This window comes from Phascolarctos cinereus, unplaced genomic scaffold (assembly GCF_003287225.1).
Source record: "Phascolarctos cinereus isolate Bilbo 61053 unplaced genomic scaffold, phaCin_HiC Scaffold_3;HRSCAF=262, whole genome shotgun sequence".
Classification (NCBI taxonomy): Eukaryota; Metazoa; Chordata; class Mammalia; order Diprotodontia; family Phascolarctidae; genus Phascolarctos; species Phascolarctos cinereus.
The window spans coordinates 118,824,944-118,843,019 of NW_027555736.1; the positions used below are offsets into that span (position 1 = coordinate 118,824,944).

Sequence of the window (18,076 nt, forward strand, 5' to 3'; positions counted from 1 at the left end):
GGGAAATCAAATGCATATCTAGAACAAGTGACACCATGGAAATAATCATTTTGGTGCTGTAACTCAGAGATTATTATGAAATAAAGTCAAGCATAGAAAATGCATGTCATAAATTTTCTCTGCAAACAGCTGGTTCCAATCAGAAGACTTAGGTAAAATGAGAAGGAAATCAACCAAGAAGTTGACATCTGCTACTCTAAAGTTTCCTCCAGCCCTCATGTCTACAAGTGTCTCTTCGAAGTTTCCTCATCTGTAAAATGAGGGGTTTGGATTCCATGCTCGAAATCATATGATCACACAGATTTAACAGCAAATACAACTCTACAGCCTGGCAGAAAGATGCTACTGAGAAAAAGGAGTTCATGATTTGAGATGGAGGGTCAATATATCCCTAGTTAGGTGGCCTTTAGAAGTTTACTGGACGGTGAGGCAACAGAGGCTTGTCCATGTCTTGAAGGAGAGACATGACTTGTCAGGGCCAGATATTCTGGGCATAAACAAGTCTTTCAATTTGCTCCTGCCCACAAAGGAGGAGAGAATGGGTAATATTATTCTGTTTGAGCCAGAGCCTTGTGTCATAAACCCAAGGCATGGCTGTGAAAGTTCCTGTTTGATGAGAAATTTCCAGAAGTCCAAGACTTCATTCAATAGATCTGAAGTGGCGATTTCCGCTGGAGTGAACAGTTTTAGTCTCTCGGCCTGTTCTGAAGCTGAAAACATCTCCCTGCCACCACAACCCTCTCGCTCCTGATTCTTCCTCCAAACTTTAAGACGTCAAAGCTCTGACCTGGAAGCTGGCTGTGGCTTAGATCACCATGAGACACAACTGAACGGTGCAGGTTACGGTAGGGTGTCAGTTGGGTAAGGTATGAACCAACAAGCTGCATAGCTTAAGATGCAGGTGTGCAGGGATTGGTTGTCACAAATATTGGGGGAAAATGTTTGGGGGAGGGTTCATGGTAGAACGATGCATTAAGGAAAAGAGAGGGAGAGATGAGAAGATAACAGCTCAACCATCAGACAGATAAAGTGTCTAAATGACAAAGGAGCTAGAATCCTTCTTTAGCTCTTTAAGAGAAAGGAAGAGCATATTAAATTTTAAACAAAGACCACCCCAAGGGAAAACACCCAACCTCCCTCCTCCAACCTGCTCCTTTTATTTCCAGTACTGTTAGTCAGTTAGGTTCATATAAAATGAAACGTTCCTAATCTCAAGGGTTTAAAAAACAACAACCCAATATCCATATAGCAGCTGGCATACAGAGTCTTTGGAGGGGAGACCATTCACATGGAAATACTCCCCCTAAGAAGAGTCACCTCTCCTCCACCTCCAGAGCGAAGGAAAGAAGCACCAAACTCCCTAGCTCCCAGGTATGAGAGATAGAGTGAAGACACAGGAGAAAAACAACCCGAAAGGAAATTCAGGGGAGGTGGAAAGACAAACAGGGAGGGCGGATTCCTGCTCTTCCCCTTCCCTACCACCGAGAAAGAACTGAGCTTGGTTGATGAAAAAAGGGAAATACCCATTGCCTCAACTGGGAGAATAAACCAAGTCATAGTGGAGCACAGAAAAGGGGAAGAGGCTCTCCAAAACCTTTGCTAACAGCCAAGTAAGAAAGGCCACTCTCTTAGAAGGGGAGATAAAAAAGAGGAAGGGCGGACGGAAGGGAGGGAGGGAAAGGAAGAGGGAGAGAACGAAGAACAGGAAAGATAAATTTAGAACAAGCAAGTGTTATTCCTTTGGTAATTCTATCACTCCTTCCTCCCGTCCTCTGACTTAGCTTGCCTAGAAATACAAGATGCAAGGGGTGTATGGCACAATGACCCATTCTGAGCAAAGGCTCTTCCCCAATGCAGGTTGGGAGTGGGGGAGGGGGTCACAACCTAGAAAGCTTTTATGGCTAAAGGACAGTAGGAATTGTTTAAATCCCTCTCCCCAAGCAAAAAGCAATCCAGGCCACATCACTGGCCAGCTTCTAATGGGGAAAGGCAATGCATTTCTAATGGTCTCCTGGGAAGGCCAAGGGGTTTGCTTTTGGCTTTGTAAGTGTTCACTCCAAAGAACATTTGGACCTTCAAGTTTCCTATAATGTTTTGAAATCATTCTCTCTCCTTTGCTGTAGCTGAGGGCCAAATCTGCGCAATAGCTGTGGACCTCCACAAGTGAGTGTGGAGAAAAGATAGGTACTACAAGAGCAACACTGTCCGGAAGTTTGAACAGGTAAAGAAGAAAAAGCATTTTGATTCAGCCTCTCTGATCTGAGACATAATTAGAGCGAAGGGAATTATGGAAAAACTGGCTATTATTCCACATTGCCAACCCACTAAAACAAAACAAAACAAAACAAAACCTGGAGGAATCCTTGGTGTACCATCTGGAGATTGTTCTATAGATAATAAAGTCCTGGGGAGTCGGGCTTAGCCCACAAGTCTGTGCTGGGGCTCTTTGCCCTGCCCCTGGAGAGTTATTCCCAGAGACAACACAATCGAAAAGATACACCCTAAAAACATCCATGGACATTTTTAAAGACTAGGAATTAGTTTTCAGCCAAAAGGAATCAAAGGACTGTGAAAAGGGTCTTAAAAAAAAATCTTAAAGAGTTCCTAGTGCAGCAGCTGGGTATTCAGGAAGGCTATGACCAGAGTAAGGAGGGTGAGGGCCAGGGACCTAAGAGAGTGGAGGAGGAATAGGCATGGAAGGAGGGAGGCAGCCTAGCAGCCCACCCGCAGAGAGCCAAATCCTCAGGAAATTTCCACTGAAGAAACAACAACACAAAAAACCCAAGTAACACACATCTTTCCAGTGCATGCTTGTCAACCAGTGGCTAAAGCAAACTGTCATTTCTGGAGGTGGGGAGCCAAGAGAAGTCTCGGGGTGCTTAGGAACAAAAATGAAACTTTATCAGTCATGTTAGAATGGAACAACAGTGGTGCTTTAGATGAAACAAGAGAAAGAAAAGAAAAGAAAAGAAAGAAGTGGATTAAGAAGAGCAGGGGGGGAAAAGTTGAGCTCATGGGCTGAGATCTGGTAATCTAAGTGGCTGTCTGGAAAGATTTTTTTTTTTTACACAACTAAGGTATAAAGGCTTGAAAATAGGAGTTTCTAAGAGAAATGCTGACAAACTCTTAACTGAAGCAAAAGAACTTGGCTGTTATTATACAGAAGTTTTTCAGGATAATGAGATAGAACCCAATAAGATAATGGAGTGGAACACTAGGGGAGGGCATTAAGAGTACTTAAATCATGCAATTTTAAAAAAACAAAACTTTGGGTAGAGAGATGTTCTGTATGCCACTGAAGGAAAAATGCCACTGGGCAGGACCTTAATTATTCAAGCCAACAGGAAAAAAGAAGGAAGGAAAGGAGATATAAATTACTCCAGTTTTCTTCATAGTCAAAGGCAAAGTTTTTAAGACCTAACACATTTCAAAATTATTAATTCAAAAAACATATACTGAGTGTCTCCAATAGAGGCCCAAAAGAGCACAAACCTTACTGTTGTAGTGTACTTTACAGAGTTTTTTTCGAATCACTTCCACAAATCTACCAAAAAAAAAATGGAAGAGGGTGGAGAGGAAACATTTTTAACAAAAAGATCAAGCACTCCTCTGAGTACAGTATAGACACAAAAAGTATACCAACATAGATCTTGAGATTTCCTCAACAGTCAGAACATTCATTTTTAGAGTAAGTGGAACCCATGGCTAAAACACTCCCTTTTTCCTCTTCACTTAAGAAATGATGACTACAACTTAAGAAATAAATATGACACTGCATGAGAGAGCAGGTGGTTCTGGATGATTTTATATCTCTTAAAGACATTAAATTCTTCCCTAGGGAAGAAGCCATAATATTATAACTGGCTGTATTTTACAGGATCCAGAGTTTTAGATCTTATAAATTACAGCCAGGCATTGTGTACGGCCAGCACCTCCAGTTTCCTCCTCTACACAGAGTATTTCTCTATATAAGAAAGAGGGGAAATAGATATCATATCCTGAAAGCTACCTCTGGACAGAGGTGATGGACTCAAGGTGCAGAATGAACCATATATTTTTTGGACATGGCCAATGTGGGAATCTGTTTTGCTTGACTGTATTTGTTGCAAGAGTTTTGTTTTTCTTTTTTCCAACGGAGGAGATACATGCAGGGGAGAGAATTTGTGTTAATTGAGAAATAAAATAAAATTAAGAAAAAAAAAGAGTACAGCTAGTTTTGTCAGGCACTTTTTTTGGGGGGGGAGACACTTCTTTTTAAGGGGGGAAAGTTCAAGGGACAAACTTTTACACTCTTAATTAAAATGAGATTCCTCCCAGAAGAACCCCTAGACAAGGATTCATACTGGGAGGAGGGGGAGGCAAGTTCTTTCCAGGCTCAGGAGAAAACTAAAGACCTCAAAAGTACAAAGAAACTTCAGTCATGAAAACCCTTCCATAAAAAAAGTCAGGCATCAGCCCATGGGCACCATGAAGCTCTCTCATGGAGCTTGACAGTGGCAGGTATGAAGCTGAGACCAGTTCACAGACGATAACATTAGCTCCTTCTAAATAATGTTAAAGTTCTGACATAGACTGATAAAAGCTGAAAACTTCAAAGGTAAGACTGAAATTCCATCCTTAATCCTCCTCATTGTGTCTGAGTATGGCAGGGGTCCGGGATCAGTGCCTGACATTACCTACCGCATATGTTTTGACACACGAGCACAACAGAGCATGTAAAAACATGGGGAAACAGCTAGATGACGATGAAATTTTTAAAACTTGGTATTTATTGTTTTTGCAGAGTGTAGACTCAGGCAACAATATTATCTAGAATACCAAACGAGGCTGATTTTCTTTTAGGAAGACAAAATACAAAAAAAAAGAGAAAAAAAAGAACCTAGGGTTTACAATAATGACCCATTTGAACAGACAACATCCTCTACCCGGGGTTAAGATATTTTTGTTTTCTCTACCCCTACTCACTGATCTCAAACTAATGCATTGTCTACCCAACCACAATATTTCTCCACATCCTCTGCATATTCCTTTACTCCTTCGTCATTGTCCAAATGATGAAGAAGCACATTCAATGTAACAAAAATTTATTAAATGATGATCGTATACAAAGAACCAAGTAGTAGGAGACACAAAGTTTGGATGAGACGATCCCTGCCCTCATGAAGCTTATAATCTATTAGGGATAGATATGCTGTCTTTCTTCTCAACCCAGACGGTCATTACAAATAGTTCTATGAAGATACTTATAACTTGTAATTACATATGTGTGCACATGCACGCACACATGTGCATACATGGTTGTACTGCGCCTCATTTGTCCCCACCACTCCATTCTACCTGCTCCAAAATGTATTGGGCCAACAACATCACCAAGTAGTTGGTAGAGGAGAATCTGACATACCACTTCCCTTCTTTACTTTCTATTTATTTTAGGTCTATATAGAGTAGCCTCACCCCTTCTTCTCACTCATATCAATAAGTTATTTATGACACCTTATAAATAACTTATGGGGCATCCAGGCACCACAGTGGATAGAGCATTTGGCTTGGAATCAAGATGACATCTCTTCCTAAGTTCAAATCTGGCTTCAGACACTTACTAGCTGGGTGACCCTGGGCAAATCACTTAGCCCTGTTTGCCTCAGTTCCTCATCTGTAAAAATGAACTGGAGAAGGAAACAGCAAACCACTCGAGTATCTATCTTTGCCAAGAAAATCCCAAAATGGATTCATGAAGAGTTGGACACAAATGAAACACAACAAAACATGACAACTCCAGGTAACCTCTTTCTCATATACATACCCAGGATCTCTATAATCCTCTTCTCTTCTATATCCCTCCCCCCTACTTTCTTCCAACTCTTGTCCAGCTGCATGAGAGAAAACTCTCCCTCTCCTTACTCCATTTATGAGACAAAAAAGGACCTTAAGCATGGTTAATGAGTGTAGGGCTGTTGATGAGTGCTGGAGATATACCTGTACCAAGGAAAAGGAAGCCATCAATGCTGAAGTGAATTATGCATAATCTAGAATCAGTGCCATTGACATCTAAAGCCCTTCAGAATCTCTGAAGAATTAGTCTCCATCTACTTCCCCTTCTAACTAAAGCTACTTTTCCTTAAGCACCAGCATTCAATATAAAATCCATTTTTAGTGGAGGAGGGACTGGAGGTAGAGAGAAAATTTGGAACTCAAAATTTAAAAAAGCAATGTTGAAGTAAAAAATAAAATCCATATTTATGAAATTTAAGGTAATTTTTCTCTTTTGTTAAGTGCTAATATTCAACAGTATTGGTTTCTACATTTTTTCCACTTAGCTGTCAAAACACAGGTCTGACCCTATCACCTCACCTGTTCAACAAATTCCAGTGGCTCCCTATCACCTTGGAGCTTCAAATATAAAATCTTGTTGGCTTTGAAAACCCTTCATAACTTGGTCCCTTGCGACCTTTTCAGCCTTGCTGAAACTAGTGACACTGACCTTGTGGCTGTTTTTTGAACAAGACATTCCAACTCCTGTGTGTTTTCACTGGTAGTATTTTCAATGGCTGTGCTCCATGCCTGGAACGCTCACTCTCTCTTCTCATCTCCACCTCCTGACTTTTTTTCAAGTCTCAGCTAAAGACTCACTCTTTACAAGAACCTTGACCAATCCTCTTTAATCTCAGTGCCTTCCCTCTAATATTATCTCCAAATATACCCCTCATATATCATTTGTACATAAGTGTTTGCATGTTCTCTCTCCCATAAGACCAGGAGCTTCTTGAAAGCAAGGGCTGTTTTTTTGCCACACTTAGCTCAGTGCAGACATATAGGTCCTTAATAAATGCAAGCTGACTGATTGAGTTGACTGACTCTAGTAAGATCCTACTGTAAGTAATGCCTCACAGTGCCATGGAAACAACTTGGACTTTTAAAGAGAAATACAATCTCTGGTAGATCCTCCCAAATTAGAAAGACTTTGGTTCAGACTTAGCAACAAACTATGAAAAGTTTGAAAAGAAGCTAAGCTAAGTTTGGAGGGACTCATCATTAGAAGTTTGACTACCAGCTTGGTGGCACAGTGGAGAAAGCAACAGGCCTGGATTCAGGAAGATCTGAGCTCAAATCCAGCCTCACACACACTAGCTATACGATCCTGGGCATGTCACTTAACCTCTATTTATCTCAATTTCCTCATATGTAAAATGATGATAATAATAATAACAGCTATCTCCCAAGGTTACTGTAAGGATCAAATGAGACAACTATCTATAGAGTACTTAGCAAAGTGACTGGCATATAGTAGGCACTATATAAATGCTAGTTGTGGTATCTTCCTTCTGCTATGATAACTCATAACAAGACTGTCTACTAAGGCAATTCAAGAAGACTACTAAGTCGAGAAGGGTTATGTTGTTCATTCTTTGACTAAATAAATCATGATTCCATAAAATATTGAAATGGGTTATATAGATTTATGTGTGTGTTACCCAGGAATGTAAACACATTTTATAACATTATTTTTATGAGAAAACACATTCCAACTTGTAGAAAGCCAATTTACATACTACATTTTGGATTGTGACTTGTTTGTTAGAGATAGCCAGCACCATAGGTCAACACTAAGACTTTCCCACTAGACTAATAAATGCCTGGACAAGAACTCAGTTGAGTATTGTCCATCACTGATTAGCTTTGTGATTTTCTTCCTTTGTGAAGTGAAGAGAGTACTGATCTTGGCATTGAAAAGAGCTGAGTTCAAATCCTATCTCTGATACTGGCTGTGTGTCACTTAATCTCTACATGCCTCAAGCAACTTCCTAGATCTTAACTACTAAATCACAAAGGTTCAGAGATGTCTGCTAGATTGGGGAAATGACAAATTATTTCATTCTCCATTAGTTGTATATTTTAAGGGGCAAAAAGTATCATTTTCCCCTAAAGTCAAAAAGACCTTTGGCCTTTTCTTTTGCCCTCAGCTAAATCTATCCCATTTCAAGTCAATAAGCATTTATTAAGCACCTACTCTATACTAGGCACTGTGCTAAGTGATATATCAAAGAAGCACAGCGCTTCTTTGGGCAATGAATAATTATACACATCCATTTGAATTCTGATTGTTCTTGCCAACTTCTGTAATGATTCAGACTTCCAAGTCATTGGGAACTCAAAATCAAGATGAATAATCCAAAAATATATATTTCACTCCTAATATGTGCAGGGTACTATTCTTGATGTATGAAGAAGTATATATGTACATTGAAGCAAAACACATAGCCTTTGGCCTCACAATCCAGGTGGGAAGACAACACATAAAACACAAGAAAATTAAGACCCAGGACAAACATTCATCAACAATATAAAACCAAAATACAAAGGTCGTCAGAAGGGAACACCTGATTAAACTGCCCAATAAGTGGCATGTAAACTAATTGCTAAGAATTCAGAAAGATCATAGTGAACTGGACTTCAAAAGAAGGGACCTGAATAATGATGTACAGAATTAGATAATGAACATCCTATAAAGATTCTTTTTTGGAAGGTGAAGGGGGAACAACAGTAACATCTGCATCTTTGTTTCCTACAATGATACTTCAAAATTCCCACCAATTTCAAATATATTTCAATAAGTTGTTCCCATTTTTAAAATTGATAAATTGGGACCCTTTATTTTTTATTAATAAGAAACTAAGCTGATTTGAGAGGAGGCTTTCATTTCATGCCACCCCTACCTTTCAATAAAACAGAAGTGACTTAGACAATGTGTCCTATCATTTCCACCATCCTTGACTTGAAGGCATTTCTTCACATCCTTTGTTCATTCAATAGACACTTACAGGCATCTATTCCATGCAAGGCACCATAGGGGAAGCGAAGATCTTTAGATAAAGGCATAGCTCCTTCTCTCACAACACTTACAATCTAACAGATGAGGTAACTCCAATTCTTCATGTGTATATATCCATTCCTACATTACCATGGGAGCCTTTGGCAGAGGAAGCAGTGACACTCTCCATAATACATTACCATTTTCCACTCTATGTCCCCACTTTCTATGGTTAGGGGTCTGTGTCACAGAGAGAGCCACTGGATCTGTGACTTCATTGTTACTCCTAGGTGAAAGAATTCCCTTTACTAATATCGTCATCTTCCCTAAAACTTCTCACCTTCATAAATCTCCAAATTCCAAGTTCCAAATAACTTTCAGGGTGCAGAGATGAAGAGATAATTGCTCCTATATTCACTAACTTCCTAGCCAGCTCAGAAGCTAATTCAAACTCAAGCTACTGTGTTAAAGAAGTGTCCACTGGGTTGTTCTGCCCTGTTGGACTCTTCCTCAAGGTGAAGACAAGGTAAGCACTCCTATCCAGAACTAGAACTTAAGGATGTAGAACTACTGATTAGTACCTCTTTGAATCTCAATGTAAACCTTTCTTCCTGGCCCCTATTGCATCCTATTACTTGCCTTCTGTCATTCAGGGGCTTCTTCTGGGAGAAGGCCCAAGAACCTTTCCATAATTGGAAGATTCTATGAACAAAGTTCAATATCTGGGGGGGGGGGGATTAGGGAGAAGCTCTCTGGCCTTATCATTCCTAGTGCTCTTTTCTTTTCTGAGTCCACAGCTGAACTTATCAGTGACATAGGCTAGCTATAAAATAGGAGTCACAAAAGCACCTATGTGTCACAGGATCAAGGGAGATAATGTTTATAAAATGCTTTGTAAACCTTAAAGCACTATACAAATGTTAGTTATTATTATGAATTACTTGATTAAAAACATTTGATTTAAAAATGGTCAATCTGGCATTTTGGGACATTTTGAAAACAGCACTGGAGCCAATGAGTAGCTGATTAGACTGACAGCTGACTACACAGGACATTGGTTGATAAGATGCCCTAAAAAACTGATTTCCATTGGCTGAGTCATTGACCACATGTGGGCATGAACACAGTGGTGCCAGACTTACCATGGGGATAAATGTGGAAGTTCCATAAGGCCTGGGATTCCAGGTGCGATAGGCCAATGTGCATCACTTAGCAGGCCCCCTGCTTCCTCACCACCACTTTCCTTTTACACACACTAAAATGGAGCCGCTTAAATATCCTGCATGATTTTAAACTTAAGCTTCCCAGGCAAAAGGGTACTAGAAATATCTCTGAGCCCCAAAGCAAACCCAAAATAGAAGTTCTGCAAAATCTCTGGTGGTCCTATTACCCTTTCTCCCTTCTTCCACATTTTAAAACCATTTCAGATCTTGGTTACCTCAATGTCTCTAGACAATATGCTTAAAATAAGTCTCCCAAGTAGAAAATGTATCCAGAATGGAAATAACACAAGCATGCAATGATCATGTAATGCCAGGACAATAATAAGCATGTAACACCAAAATGAAAGGAGACACCCAAAGAATCTACACAGGAGAAGGAAAGAAATAAAATATTTCAGACTCTAGGCTCCTAGCCCCATATCTTACTTTTAAATTGAGCTCCCAAGCAACAGAATTGGCTTGGAATATGGGTCAAAAGATAACCAATCCGAAAATGTCCACTTGACCCTTCTTTCCCTTAAAGAGAACAACTGTCATGGCTCCCACTCCTGACTCCCATTTCTCTACCTTATCTTGGAATTTCACATTATACAGTCCATTTTAGGAGGAAAAGGTTTTTAATAACTCAGTTACTAATTAGTTGGTCTGATCAAGAATTACAGGTGACTAGAGTAGGGCACTGAGTCAAAGGGCCAGGTCATAAGCTATGAAGAGAATCCTTAAAAGCAATGACATTTATTTTCAGTGAGAAAGAAATGCAGAGGCCAGATGGGAACTGAAATAATTCAGCTGCTTTGATCATTAGAATTAGCTGTATAAATTATTCCTGTTCATTCTTAAGAATATTTTTTTTCTTCCACCTGACCCTGAAGTCCTGAGCTTCATAAAAAAAATGGCAAAGTCACTGTGGAGATGAGTCCAACAGTCTTTCTCTTTTGAAGAAATGACCTTTGACTTTTTTTAAACTACACCTGTACAAAACCAGCACAAGAAAGAGTGAGCAACTTCAAGGCCAGATGTCTGACTCTCCCAAGGGCACAAAGTCCTTCTTCACTGTACCTGTGTGAGAATTCTAGGACTTCAGTAAGTTGGACAGTCCAGACTCCTCAGGGTTTGGCCAGGGACTGTTTATGTTGTTTCCCTAAACTGGAGCCATTCAGCCCACACAATAGTGCCAGTTCCCACAGTCCCGAGGATAAGATCTGAGCAGCCTCTTCAGTCCTATCTCAGTGATATGTTTTCATTAATTTTCTCATTATTCAAAAGCTATTCCTGTTTGACCAGGAACCATTCAGGCAGCATTTTAAATGACCCCCCCCAACTTCACCTGTCCCCCATCTCTTTAAAACTGCCCCACTGAGCGATTTCAATACTTAACAGATGTATTTGAATTAATTACTTTTCTGGGTTAGTTTCAACCCGCGGAAGCCTCTCCTCTGCCTCTTAAATCTTTTCAAACTACTCTCTGACTACAGGGATGCAGTTGCAACAACCATAAAAGTCATCTTAAAAGGCATATTGGAAAAAAAAAAACCCACACAAACTTGTTAACAAGTCAGGAGTTTAAAGGACCTGCCACTTTCCCCACCCATCCTACAGGCGCCGGGACTTCCTTCTGCAACCCCTTTTTACACATACCCCAAAACTGTCTCAAAGAGAAAACAGAGAAAAATGGGGGGGGGGAATGGGAGGCAGAGGAAAATATGGGGGAGGTGTAGGGTGGAAGAAAAGAAAGCTGAAGGAAAAGGAGAGGGAAGGGAGGGGAGAACGGGAGACTGCGGGAGAGAGAGGAGAGGAGGCACAAGAGAAGGAATGAGATGCCAGCAGGAGGGAGAAATAAGGAGGGGGAGAAAGGGAGAGAAGGAGGAGAGAAAGGGGAGGGAGGAGGGTGACAATGGAAGAAAGAAGGATTGGAGAAAGGAGGAGGAAGCGTGAAAGAGGGAAGGGGAGAATGAGGAAGAAGAGGGGAGAATGAGGATGAAGAAGTTAAAGGGGGTGGGAGAGAAGGAAGAGGAAGGAGAAGGAAGTGGGGGAAGGGAAGAAGGAAGATGAGAAAGGGAAGAAAGGGGGGAGGGGAAGAAGATGAGAAAGGGAAGAAAAGAGGGGGAGGGGAAGAAAGATGGGGCAGGGGATGGGAAGAAAAGAGGGAGACAGAAAAGAGGGCAGAGAATGTATAGAAGGAAGGGGGGGAGAGAAAAAGAAGGCAGAGAGAGGAAAGGGGAAGAAAAGAGGGAGCGAGGGGACCAGGGTGAGGGGAGCCGGGGACCCGGCCAGACAGAGGACCGCAGCGGGGCTCTTTGGCCCTGCGGCTGCAGCCGGGCGAGCCCTTTCAACAGGTAACTGACCCTGTGCATCTCGGCAGCCGACAAGCCCGCAAACGCGCGGCAGGGCGGGCTCCCCCACCCTGTGCCAGGGGCCCTCGGGGCGGGCACGCTGGGGCGTCCCTCCCCGCTGCCCCCTCGCCCTGGCTCCAGCCAGCCTTGGCGGAGGTCCAGCTCCCGGGGCTGCCGGCGGCGAGGACACACAGACACAGACACACACGCGCGCACACACACACAACACACACACATACACACACGCAGAAAGTTTGTGACCAACCATCAGTGCTGGGGGGAGAAACTTCCAGTCCCAGACTGATGATCGGAGAGGAGCGTGCGGGGCTGCCGGGGACACCCACGTGCGGGGGAAGCCGACAGCTGCCGCAGCCGCCCGGCCTCGGCTCCTCGCCTCCCCCTCCTCCTCCTCTTCTCTTTCTTCCTCTCTCTCTCTCTCCTCCCTCCCTCTCTCCTCTTTCTTCTCCCCCTCCTTCCTTCCCTTCCCCCTTTCCTCCTCTCCTCCCCAGACGCCATCTCTCTCTCTCCTCTCTCTTTCTCCCTCTGTCCCTCTTCTCCTCCTCTCTCTCTTCTCTCTCTTCTCTCTCTCCTCTTCTCTCTCTCTCTCTCTCTCTCTCTCCCCCCCCCGGCTCTCTCTCTGGCGCTCTCTCTCGCTCTCTCGCTCGCTCTCTCGCTCTCTCGCTCTCTCTCTCGCTCTCTCTCTCTCTCTCTCTCTCTCTCTCTCTCTCTCTCTCTCTCTCTCGCTCGCTCTCTCTCGCTCTCTTTTCCCGGCATGAGGGAATGTGGAAGTGAAAGGCAAAGACGACATGTTGGCCGCTCCGCAGCCGGGCCTGTGGCGGGGCCGGTCCCCGGGGAGCCCCCGGGGGGGCGGGCCGCACGGACTGGGCTCCGGGCTTCCCCCTCCCCCTCTCTCTCTCCGCCGGCCCCCTCCCCCCTCCTCTCCCCGCCGGCCCCCTCCCCGGGCTCTCGCGGTCTGTCTCCGCTCGGGAGGAGGGGGGGGTAGCCACGGGCTCGGGCTGGAGACTCACCCTTGGGCTTCTGGAGCGGCTCCTCCGGGGACCTGGGCGGGGGGTCCCTCCGCCGGACCCGGGGGAGGGGGGCCGCAGGAAGAGGGCTCGCTTCTGGCTATCCACCGCCTGATGTGGGTGCTGGTACCGCCGGCTCTCCTCCGAGCACGCCCGCCCCGCTCCCTCCCTTCCTCCCTCCCCTCTCTTTCTCTTTCTCTCTCTCTCTCCCTCCCTCCCTCTCCTCTTCCCTCCCTCCCTCCCTCCCTCCCTCCCTCTCTCTCTCTCTCTCTCTCTCTCTCTCTCGCGCTCTCTCTCTCTCTCTCTCTCTCCCCCCTTTCTGTCCTCCCTCTCTCTCTTTCTCTCTTTCCCTCTCAGGAAGAAGGGAATGAGGCAGGGCTGACGTGAAGGGATGCAAAACAGCTCCTCCTAACCCAGCTCTGAGAGGAAGAGAGACAGAGAAAAGCAGCTCTTTTATCTCTCTTTTGTTTTCTCACTTCCTTTCCCCCCCCTTAATACTCCCCCCCTCCCTGGTCAGCCTAAGTTTTCTTTTCTCTTTTCACCACAGAAAGGATTTTTCTTTCTTTTTCTTTCTTTCTTTCTGTTCAACTCTCCTACTCTAATTGAAAGCCTGGAGGGGGGTTCCCCCCCTTTTTTCTTCCCTCTTTTCTTCCTTCTTCCTCCTTTCTCTTTTCTTTAAAAGGGTTTTGTTTGCTGTGGGAGTTTCGTTTGAAAATCAAGTCACGCCTTTTTTTTTCCTTTTTCTTTTCTTCTTTTTTTAAACATCAGAGCAGAAAAAGGGAACAAAACTTAACTGAAGCTGAAGAGTGTGGGGGAGAGGGAGACCTATTTTTATGTAAGGAGACTTAGGTAGAAATGGGGTGACTTGAGTTTGGGGGACATAGGGCCTTCTGGCCACCATAAATACAATAGAAGCAGAGGGGGAAAAGAAAGCTTTGCCAGCCCTGGGGAGGGAACAGAGTCCTGGGGAGATGTTAAGCTTTGTGCATCCTATAGAAAGAAAAGTTAATGGGGTTTTGTAAATGGCAAGGAGGAGGAAAATAGGGTTGGGCTCAAGAGAGGGGTGGAGATAGATGAGGAAGTCTTAGAAACCTCTCTTCTAAGAGAATAAAGCTGGAGGTTTTGTTTTTGTTTTTTTCAAACAGGGCTTATGCCTATGGGACAAACATGTATTTAGAACATTTAACAGTTTGAAAAAATATGCCACCTTTAAGACTCTTATTTTCAAAGCACTAGCCAGCTACTAATGAGTTAGTACAGGCAAGTGTCTGGTGAAGGGAGTGCTGCTATTAACCCTGTTTATGGGTGAGGTCTCCTAAGACAGGGAAGTGATGATGTGTCTTTCAGGAACAGATAAGTACAGGGAAGGTTAAAACTCCTTGCTGACTCCCAGCAGCTATAAGAGGCATTGCTTCTGATGCTTGAGCTTTTTGGGAGGAGGTAGTAGAATGGACCTGAAAGGACTCTGGCTTCTCATCACTAACTTCCTCAGTCATTTTAAAACAAGGGGGCTAATATTCCTGGAGTTTGCTGTCTGAGGCAGCTTTCTGAAAGGTGCCACTGGGTTAATGAGCGTTTCAGAGCCCTTTCTTCTTACAACTCCACAAGAACAATGCTTCTAGGACACATACCTCCAATCTCCAGGAAGAATTCAAGACTCAAAAGTTGCTCCTTAAAAACAGATTTCCAGCAGGTAATGATAGATTATCCACTGGGCTAGGCAGACAAACTAACTAGTCCTGGAAGGAGAAAACACACTATAGACGTATAAGGTGGAAAGGGCTTTCTCAAAGGATAATCTGCCCATAAGAGAGACAGACCTACAGAATGTCCCTCTCATTCTCTTCTGAGGAGTGGTTGTTTTTAAATTATTAATAGTGAAACGTTGCATCAGACCAATACCTATCGGCCAGACCTTCAGCACTTTTATAGGGATGTTGGGAGAAGAAATGTAGGAAAATAGTCTAGTGGTGGGCTTACCTCATTATCAATTCGATTTTTAATTCAACAAGTATTTTTTTTTGAGGACTTAGCATTGTTAGGTGCTATGCTTCCACAGAAGTAGAAGTCCCTTCCTGAAGGAACTTAGATATGAAATAGCAAACAATACAAAAAATTTTAATGACTCACATTTACATAAGACTTTAAAAAGTCTTTTCAAATTGTGTTACATATATTCTTGGCATCTAGGTGCACAGTGGATAGAGCTGGGGATCTGCAGTTAGGAAGACCTGGCTTCAGATCAAGCTTACTTAGCAGGGTGTCCCTGGACAACCGAAGCACTGCCTGCCTCAGTTTCCTCATCTGTAAAATAAGGAAAGTGGTGCTTATTTCCCAATGTTGTGAAATGAGGTTATATTTGTAAATGTTTTGCAAACCTTAAAGCTCTATGTAAATGCTAGCTAATTTTATTACCTCATTGGATTTATTTCAGTCCAGTGAAGATCTTTTTAAGTATAAGAATTATCCACATTTTACATAGATGAGTTAAATAACTTGCCTTTGGTCACAATGGTGTTAGTATCTGAAAGCAGATGATTCCCTACTCCAAATCCTGCACTCTAGGAGGCACTGTGGAGTAATGAGCTAGGGAGTCCAGAGACATGGGCTTGAGTCTCAGCTTTTACTCTTCAGAAACTGGGGGTTGGAGTCCTACAAGGTGAGAGGAATAGAACACAGGGAGATTGAAGAGTTAAGTTTTTTTTTCAAGTCCACAGGTTTTTAGAAGGACCTTTGATAGTAAAAAGTTTTGTGTAACTGTAAAAAATTGCTGGGCATTGGGGCTCCTTCATGAATCTGTAGCCACACTATATCTATCACCTCTAAGGTCCCTTCCAGCTCCAATAGTCTGTGTTTTGATCTATGATGCAGATAGTAAATATGGAGATCAGCTTGGGAAGACATCACTATGCACTAGAGTGGCTGGGGAAAAAATGTATGGGAATTTAACGGAGGTGAAATTTGACCTGGGCCTGGGAGTATAGATAGGATTCAGAAAGGGGGAGTAGAGAGCAGAAGCCCGGGTAGTCATAGAATCTCAGGGTTGGAAGAAGCCTTAGCATTTACCTAGTCCAAAAAGTCCATGAGCAGGAATCTGTTTTGTAACCTGTAACATCCCCAGCATTTGATTATCCAGACTACCAGTGACTGTACTACCGGGCAAGGCAGCCTCTCCAACTTTTGAATAGGTAAGCTCTAGGAAGATTTCCCTTGTTTCAAGTTGAAACCCATCAATCCTAAGTATTCAGGTGAGGGATGAGCTCAAGCAAAGGTCCGGAGACAGGAATGATTATGTCCTTGCTATGTTGGCCCTTCTTTACTTCTTCCCCTGCTCTTATCCCCTTTTTTCTCTTCCCTATCTCTTTTATTCTTCCTAGGCTCTCCTCCTCAAGGAAAGGGAATGAGCATTTATATAGTGCTTGCTATATGCCAGGCACTGTGTTTTGCTTTTTACAAACCTCCCATTTGATCCACACAACAACCCTGTGAGGTAGTGCTATTCTTATCCCTATTTTACAGTTGAAGAGACTGAGGCAGACAGAGGTTAAATGATTTTCCCAGGATCACATGGCTAGTAAATGTCTGAGACTGGACTTGAATTCAGATCTTCTTGACTCTAGGCCCAGCGCCCTATCCACTCTGCCATTAGCTGTGTCTTAAGCCTCAAACTACTGTTATTTCCTTACTCTGCTCTGTTCCTACTGTTTCCTCCTCTTCTGCTTCTTTTCCTTCTGATTTCATAAAAATTATGTCGTTATTGAAGTTATGACCCAAAGAGGACGATGTATCTAGTGCTACTTTTTTCAGCAAAATGATTGCTTCCAATTCACCTCCAGAACCAAATACAAAATCCTCTGTTTGGCTATCAAAGCCCTTCATAACCTACTTCCCCATTTGCAATCTTCTTACATGTTACCCACACAAAGTATTTTAAAAATGGGTCTTAGTTTCAAGGAGAAGCTTGAGGTCATTAAAAACACTTCAATTTGTACATATATGCATATGTACATACATATGTACTGGACAAATGCTGCAGAACTGAGGGACAATCACTATAGATTATCTATCCAATTCATATCATAGCCTGGGCAACAGGCATTCTTTATCTGTTTGATTATTATGTGGATAGTTAGGCCAAATGCTTTTGAGTGATTCTGAGTCTTCTTTAAGAGTCTCCACAATTTTCTAGGCCTTGCTGCAATCACCACAATGTCATGTGCGAATAAGAGTTATCTGGAGGACTTTACCATTTGAGACAGCTAGGTGTCTAGATGGATAGAGCACTGGACCTAGAGTTAGGAAGACCTTAGTTCAAATTCAGTTTCAGACACTTACTAGTTATGTGACCCTGGGCAAGTCACTAAACTGTCTGCCTCGGTTTCCTCAATTGTAAAATGGAAATAAGAATAGTACCTACTTCTTCCCACTGTTGTTGTAAGAATTAAATGAGGTATTTGTAAAGCTTCTTAGTACAATGCCTTGTAAATGGTAAGTACTTAGTAAATGCTCATTACCTTCTCTTCTGTTCCCCTCCCCGTCATCTATATGGAATTCTGCTTTGACTTGGAATCTGCAGTGGATCTGCTCTGTGACAGTGGTAAACACACCTTTCATGAGCATACAACTCCCTGTTTTATGCTTTGTTTAATACTAATAATCAAAGGGTCCAGTCTTTGAACAAGGTTC

General features: G+C 42.9%; 1 protein-coding gene across 1 annotated transcript in view; it reads right to left on the reverse strand.

Annotated features, from left to right (window-relative positions):
- Positions 1-13,568, reverse strand: part of ZNF710 (zinc finger protein 710) — an 83,943-nt gene extending 70,375 nt beyond the window's left edge. Inside the window, exon 1 of the mRNA XM_020965238.2 lies at positions 13,394-13,568. The gene's annotated coding sequence lies outside the window, so the exon portion shown is untranslated. The remainder of the gene's footprint in view (positions 1-13,393) is intronic.
- Positions 13,569-18,076: the final 4,508 nt, after the last annotated feature.